This window comes from Lycium ferocissimum, chromosome 6 (genome assembly GCF_029784015.1).
Source record: "Lycium ferocissimum isolate CSIRO_LF1 chromosome 6, AGI_CSIRO_Lferr_CH_V1, whole genome shotgun sequence".
Classification (NCBI taxonomy): domain Eukaryota; kingdom Viridiplantae; phylum Streptophyta; class Magnoliopsida; order Solanales; family Solanaceae; genus Lycium; species Lycium ferocissimum.
Genome location: NC_081347.1, coordinates 47,727,620 through 47,734,922, shown reverse-complemented (window position 1 = coordinate 47,734,922; position 7,303 = coordinate 47,727,620). Strand labels below are relative to the sequence as shown.

Sequence of the window (7,303 nt, the reverse complement as noted above, 5' to 3'; positions counted from 1 at the left end):
CTGAGCGTTAACCCCATACCTAGATATACTTTTCTTTTCGATATCCGCGTATAAGGCGACTTGCTTCCTCCGTTGTTGATTTTGGTGGCGTCTGAATCATCGGGTACCTGAAAATATCTCGGAACCTGGTACCTATCCAAAGAACTCATCCTCTGGCTTCGCTTGCTCCAAAAGAACATGTGGGGCTATACTAGGCATTAGTTTCGGCTCCTGTGGTTGCTATTTGGCATCTGGTGCTGCTTCCTCGCTCTTTGGCTCCTCAATGGAAAACATCTCCGTTGCCGCTGGTTGCTCTTCGCGGATCTGCTTGATGCCTTCCGAGGTTAGAAACTTTACCAGTAAATGTAGCGTTGAGGGTGCCGCCTTTATATCATGGACCTTATGGTCTTTTGAATATTACGTTGTACCTCATGTAGCCATCTATCACGTAAAACTTGGTCTCTTTGACCACTCCTCAGGTATCTACGGGCAAAATGATCTCTCATTTAAAGGGTCTCACTCGCCATGTTGAACCCAGAGAGCACCCTCGAAGATGGTACTATCTTCCCTAGCATCTCTATTTCTTCCACGACTTTCCAACGACTATGTTGGCTGAGCTACTTGGATCAATCAACACACATTTTATTTGGAAATAATCAATGGATACGGTGATTACCAGAGCATCATTGTGAGGCAAAGTGATGTCGTTTACGTCCTTATCGGTGAGGGTGATCGTACCCTTATCTGGGATTTTTCAAAACCTCTTTTCCCGGGTCACAAATATCATTATCTTTTTAGCCACCGTGAAGGTTGTCCTGATGATTTCTGCACCTCTGATGATCATATTTATAACATGATGCAGGGCGGCCAATGAGGCCTTTTCTTCTACTCTTCTGCTTCTTTCATAGTTGCTTCACCTTTTCACTCAAGAACTCCCTCAAGTTCCCCCTTTTAAGAAAATCTGCTACTTCTTCCCGGAGATACTTCCAGTCTGCTGTTCTATGTCCGTGTGGGACATTGAAGTCGCATCATATGGTTGTGTCCCTTGAGTTTGGATCAGAGTGGAGCATTTTAGGGAAATGTGCCATGGGCATAGTCCTTAAAACAACCACCATTGGACTTCATCAATGCTAAAGTTATACTCAGAGAGCTTTGGTTATTTCGGATCCTTTGAGGAAGATCTAGGAGACTCCCCTCTATCTTTGCTCTACAGGCCGGGGTTATTTCTATCGTGATCTCCTTTTCTATCCGAATTTGGCCTTTCCAAAGACTGGTATCGCAGATTGCCACTGGACCTTTCTAGCGGGGCGTAAGGATGAAATCGATTTTTTGATGTGGTACGATCTGGCCCGATACCTTTATTTGCATTTTCCTGAAGTGGTGTTGTCCTGAAGGCAGCCCCCAGCAAGTCGTCCTCCACCTGAATCTTTGACTCATACCTGTTGTGCACATCTTCCCACATCATTACTTGGAATTCCAGCAAGTTCTCCTTGAGTTTGCTTGAAGCATCCGAGGTTAGAGGATTTACGACCTTGGTGAAAGCCTCTGCAGCCCATTCAACTGGGACCGCTGACAGCATTATACGTTCCTTTTGGAATCGGGTGACGAAGTTGCGAGTAATTCGGAGTCTCCTTGCAATATGCGGAAGATGTATGACATTCTTGTTTTCACCTTCTAGGCTACCACATATTCCTTGATAAACATATCTGCCAACATAGAGAACAAACCAATTAAATATTTAAGCAAAAGAGAATACCAGGTTAAGCCCCATTTGGCCAGTGTTTTGCCAAACTTCTTGATCAAAACTGATTCGATCTCTTTTTTCTTCAGGTCATTTCCCTTAATTTCCATAGTCTACATCGTCATGTTCTCTTACGGATCCGTCATCCAGGGCTACTTCGGGATGTTCGGTATTTTGAACCTTTACTGGATCAGCTCTGGTGCGGCTTCGGGCTTGTATGGGAGTTTGATGTATTTCTTCGCATCTGGGCCCTCAATAACTGGTGGAACCCCTGGGATCCGACTCATCCGGTGATAGAACTCCTTTGTGTTCTTCTATGATTCTATAGCGCTTTCATCTATCTTGTCGGTAATATCCTCCGTTAATTGTAAGACTCGCTTTCTGATGCATCTCCATTCCTAACCTCTGTCCGGCCTCCCTAGGTATGTTGTTTCCCAATTGTTGGTGCCAGGGATGTCCCTCCGGGCATTCTAGCCCCTGCGTCTGGGTTGGCAGAAAGTGCAGAGATAATTTGCCTCATGCCTTCCATCCCCTCCATCATTGCTAGTTGCTGTGCGCTCACGTTTGGTATTGCTTCCTCTGGGGTTTCATCAGTAGGAGTTATCTCTTCTGCAATTCGTTGACTTCAACCGTCTCCTAGGGCTGCACCATCTGTGTGTTGGGTTATCACGTTACCAATTACACGTTCGCGGAGAGGAAGACCATCTAGACCAATTTGCTCATTGTTGTCAGTTTCCGATAGTGAGGTAAACCAAATCATCTCTAGTACTTGACATATATTCAGTAGACGTTCTAGCAGATGTAATTTAAGAAAATTAGTATAATAGACAAGGTCACAATGATACCACTATTGTCCAAGCCCCACGGTGATTGCCAAACTGTTTACCCGTAAATCAGTACAGTTCAACTTGTATACGTGGTCAAGGACCCGTGAATCAATATGACAAAGAATATTGACGTAATTAGCAATAACAAGTAAGATTATTAAAATGCAAGCAAAGAGTAATCTAAGTAATAGCCCGATTCTTAGAGAAGCCTTGAGCTAGAATCTCCGGGCAATCATATCCTTAGAGCCTTAAGTATGTTGATGAAAACATCTAAGTTTTGTTGATGACACTGTTTTACTTTCCTCAGGTAACCCTTTATCCATCATGGCTGTAATGAACAAATTGGCAATCTATGAAAAGTGCTATGGCCAATTGATAAATAAGACTAAATCTTGTTTCTTAGTTGGTTCTAACACGTCTCAACGTGTTATTGAAGACATCAAGCTATGACCGAGTTTAATCATTCCAATTTCCCTTTCACTTATCTTGGAGCTCCTAGATATCATAGTTACTTGTTTTTAGGCAAGTATGTGTTGTTTTGATGTGTTTTTGACATGTTTCGGGTAAATATTGGGAAGTTCGGGTTCAAGGAGTAGAAGTTACAAAAAATTTGCATACCGAAGCTTGATTTTCACGGTCCGTAGAAAGTTTCACGGACCGTATTTCTAAAAAGTCGTACAAAAGGTGGCAACGTAACGGAAATGTCACAATTGGATGATCTTGTTTTCTGAACCACGGACACTTATACGGACCGTACAATATTGTACGGGCCGTATAAGTAGATGTGACGATGTTGGAAGATGCTTCACGAGCAGGATTGTACGAGCCGTATAACATTATACGGACCGTGGAAGGCCAGTTCGTATTATTCTCTGAAGACGCTGGATGAAGGCCGTAGAAGTCTTGTACGGTCCGTGGAAAGTTGTACGGACCGTATAAGTACCGCCTGGGACTTAAGTGCAAATTCTGTAATTTTACGTTTTTGAAACCTATAAATAGTCCATTGTAGGGTTTTAATTATTATCAGTTATCATATTTTGTCTCTTGACTTAGAACAATAAATACTCTCTAGTTTTTGAAGGTTCAAACATCAATTCAAGTATTATCAATTCCTCTTTTCTTCCAAAGTAAGCAATTATGAATTCTTCAATTTCTTGTTTCTTGTTCTTTGTCATGAGTAGCTAATTTCCCTTACTAGGGTTGTGAACCCAATTGATGGGTGTTTTGTGATTGGGTTTGTGATTGATATACATATAATGGATTATTAGGGTTTATTTATTCTTCATTCTTCATTCATAATTAATGGTTGCAAACATTGATTAAAGCCATAAACCTTGATTTATTTGGGAAAATAATTAGGGTTGGTAAGAATAAATAACAAGGACTCAAAGCTTTAAACTTTGTTTAATAAATTCACTTAGGAATAAGAAGAATTTACTTGGCATGATTAATCGTTCTTCATAGTTACTTTCTTATATTTGGGAAAATCATAGAAAGAGATAATCTTTATTTATTGGGAAATAGTAGAGATTCATATAGAGATTAAGTGCATTCATATAATGATCCATTAGAAGTATATCAAGATCAATACCCATGATCATACACTCTATCTAACGGGGACACAACCTTAGTTTCTTTTACCATAAATTCACAACCAAAGCAAGTAGTTAGCAATTAGTCACTAAAAAACCAACTTTTACCAAAATCATCGGATTAAGACATTAGACCTAAACATAGCATCCTACGATTTTAGTAACCTTTTCACACCATATTCCCTGTGGGATTCGACCCCAACCTTGTTGGGTTACTATATTTGACAACGTCCGCGTTATACCATTAATAGGTGTAATTTGAGCGTATCAAATTTTGGCGCCGTTGCCGGGGAATACGATTTTGAAATTACTAAATAGTGTTTGCTTTATTGAAGTCTTTTGCTTATTCCATCACACCTTGTTTGCTACTCTGTGTAAACCAGGTGAACATGAATCAGAATCAGCAAAATCAACGTGCTGGTAACCAGGGGAATCGGTTGAACAATCAGGCGAATGAATCAGATGATGAGAATGTTTTCGCTGATCTTGTTCCGGAGGAGGACTATGCATCTGCTATTGTTCAGCCTCGAGTTGGAGCTGCTACTGTGAAAATTGACTCCTCTCTATACCAGTTGTTGAAGCTTGAGGGATACTTTCGGAACTCTACCGAGAATGACCCTCAACGTCATTTGCGAATTTTGTGGATGTGTGTGCTAATCACATCAGAACAACGTTCCACAAGATGCTATTCGGTTGAGGTTATTCAAATATTCCTTAGCTGGAGAGGCAAGAACATGGTTTGAGAAGCTGCCCCGAAATTCGATTACTTCATGGGCAGAGATGGTGGCTGCTTTTCTCACAAAATGGTACCCCCTAGCAAGAAGGCTGAAATTCGTGACAAGATCTATGAATTTAAGCAGCGACCGGGGGAACAATTATATGAAGCCTAGGAGAGATTCAAGGAGTATTTGCAGAAGAGCCCAAATCATGGTTTTCCAGATCACATACTAATGGAGAAGTTCTACCGAGGGCTAGATCCGATGACGCGATCGGTTGCTAATAATGCGGTGATGGTTGTTTCATGAACAAATCTTATCGACGGTGACCAACATACTTAACAAGTCGACGACTCATAATCGGGCTTGGCACTCAAACAATGCGATGTGGTACCGTTTGGTAGTGCTATGATCCGAGAATATAGTAAGGAGAATCAAGATACCCGCAAACATTGGCAGAACTTGCAACAAATATTTCCTTGCTAACGAAGAAGTTTGATGAGTCCCAGATCAAAAAGGTAAATGTTTGTGAGGATGATACAGTTTTACCAAAAGGGATGTACCATACTCAAGATGGTCCATTCCATGATGGGCCTCCTATGCAGGTTGAAGATGCTAATTATGTTAATAACTCTCAAGGGGGTTACCAAAGACAGAACTACCAAGGTGGTTATCAGAGTCAAAATCAATGGAGACCTCAGCAAGGTCAAGGTGCTTATAACAACTGCGGGAACTACAACAATAATTATGGTGGTGCGAACCAAGGGAGCTACAACAACAGTAACAATTTTGGGAACAAGAGTTCCAATCCTTATATACCACCGAAAGGGCAGTCAACAGAGCAAGGTAGTTCGAAGGTTGAATCAATGCTTGAGAAGATTCTGGCAAATCAGTCTAAGTCTGAGAGGACTTTATCTGGGCTGACAGAGACAGTGGGTTCCCATACCGCGGCTATTTAGAAACTTGAATCACAGATGAGGGATATTTCTAGAGAGCAGCACCCTCCAAAAAAGGGAGGACTTCCGAGTGACACTATTCTAAATCCAAAGAATGGGGGAGGCGGTGTAGACCGTGTGTTTGCCATCACTACTAGGAGTGGTAAAATACTCCAAGGGGCTATAAGAAGGTGGTTGATCTTGAGACAATAGATGAAGAGGATGAGGTGCGATCTGAAGCACCCATTATTGTTGATGAGAATCCTGCTGACAAGAAGGTTGCTGATATTCCAGAGATAGTGAAGGATGCTGATAACACAAGCAAGCAGACTGTGAAAGGGGCTCTCCGCCCTTTGACTCAGCTTTTCAAATCTAAACCTCCCTTTCCTCAGAGGTTGGTAAAGAAGAAGGAAGATGCTAAGTTCGAGAAGTTTTATGATCAGTTGAAGTAGTTATCTCTAAATTTTCCTTTCTTGGAAGCTGTCAAGGAGATGCCCGATTTTGCTAAATATTTGAAGGACCTGCTGACCAAGAAGAAAACGGTTCAACATGAAACCGTAAGTTTGACTCACACTGTGAGTTCCATCATCTCAACTACTACTGTTCAGAAAAAGGGAGATCCTGGGGCGTTCACCATTCCTTGTTCTGTGGGACACCATGATTTTGCTCGTGCTTTGTGTGATAATGGGGCGAGTATTAATTTGATGCCCCTTGCTATATACAAACAATCAGGTTTGGGGATGCCAAGGCTGACGACTATGAGGTTACAAATGGCTGATAGGTCTATCAAAAGACCTGTTGGGGTGGTTGATGATGTACTTGTGCGGGTTGGTGATTTTATGTTGCCCGCTGATTTTGTGATTCTTGACCGTGCCTTGATGATCGGGACATTCCTATTATTCGGGGAGACCTTTCCTTGCTACGGGAGAGCTCGATGGATTCGGAGAAAAATGAAATCAAGTTCCGAGTCAACGATGAAGAAGTGACTTTTCAGGCTAGCAAGGGGATGAAGTTACCAAGTGCTTACGAGAGCATTTCGGTAATTGATTCGTTTGATGTTATTGATGAAGCAGTGGAGTTCAAGATGGAAGAAGAAAGTTTGGGTGAAGCTCTAGCTGGTATTCTTGTTAACTTTGATGCTGAGGACATGGAAGGTTATGTGGAGACAGTAATTCACTTGTTGGGTTGGGATCATATTCCTACCACCCAAAGAAGCTGAATCTTGATCTGGAAAATAGAACAACTCCTCCAGCAAAGCCTTCGATCATTGAGCCACCTAAGTTGGAGCTTAAACAGCTCCCATCACATCTGAAGTATGAGTTCCTTGGTCCGGACAATACATTGCCAGTGATTGTTTCGGCTACTCGACCGAGGAGCGATTTTACAGCTTTTGGAGGTGTTGAGGGAGTATAGGCGTGCTATTGGTTGGACCATAGCAGACATTCGAGGTATTCCATCTGGGATCTGTGAGCACAAAATCCAGTTGGAGGAAGATAGCAAACCGAGTGTAGAG

At 42.0% G+C, this 7,303-nt stretch overlaps 1 non-coding gene across 1 annotated transcript; it reads right to left on the bottom strand.

Annotated features, from left to right (window-relative positions):
* Positions 1-4,967: 4,967 nt before the first annotated feature.
* LOC132061697 (small nucleolar RNA R71) lies at positions 4,968-5,073 on the bottom strand. Its single transcript, XR_009416119.1, has one exon. It is a non-coding gene; the product is annotated as a small nucleolar RNA R71 (small nucleolar RNA).
* Positions 5,074-7,303: the final 2,230 nt, after the last annotated feature.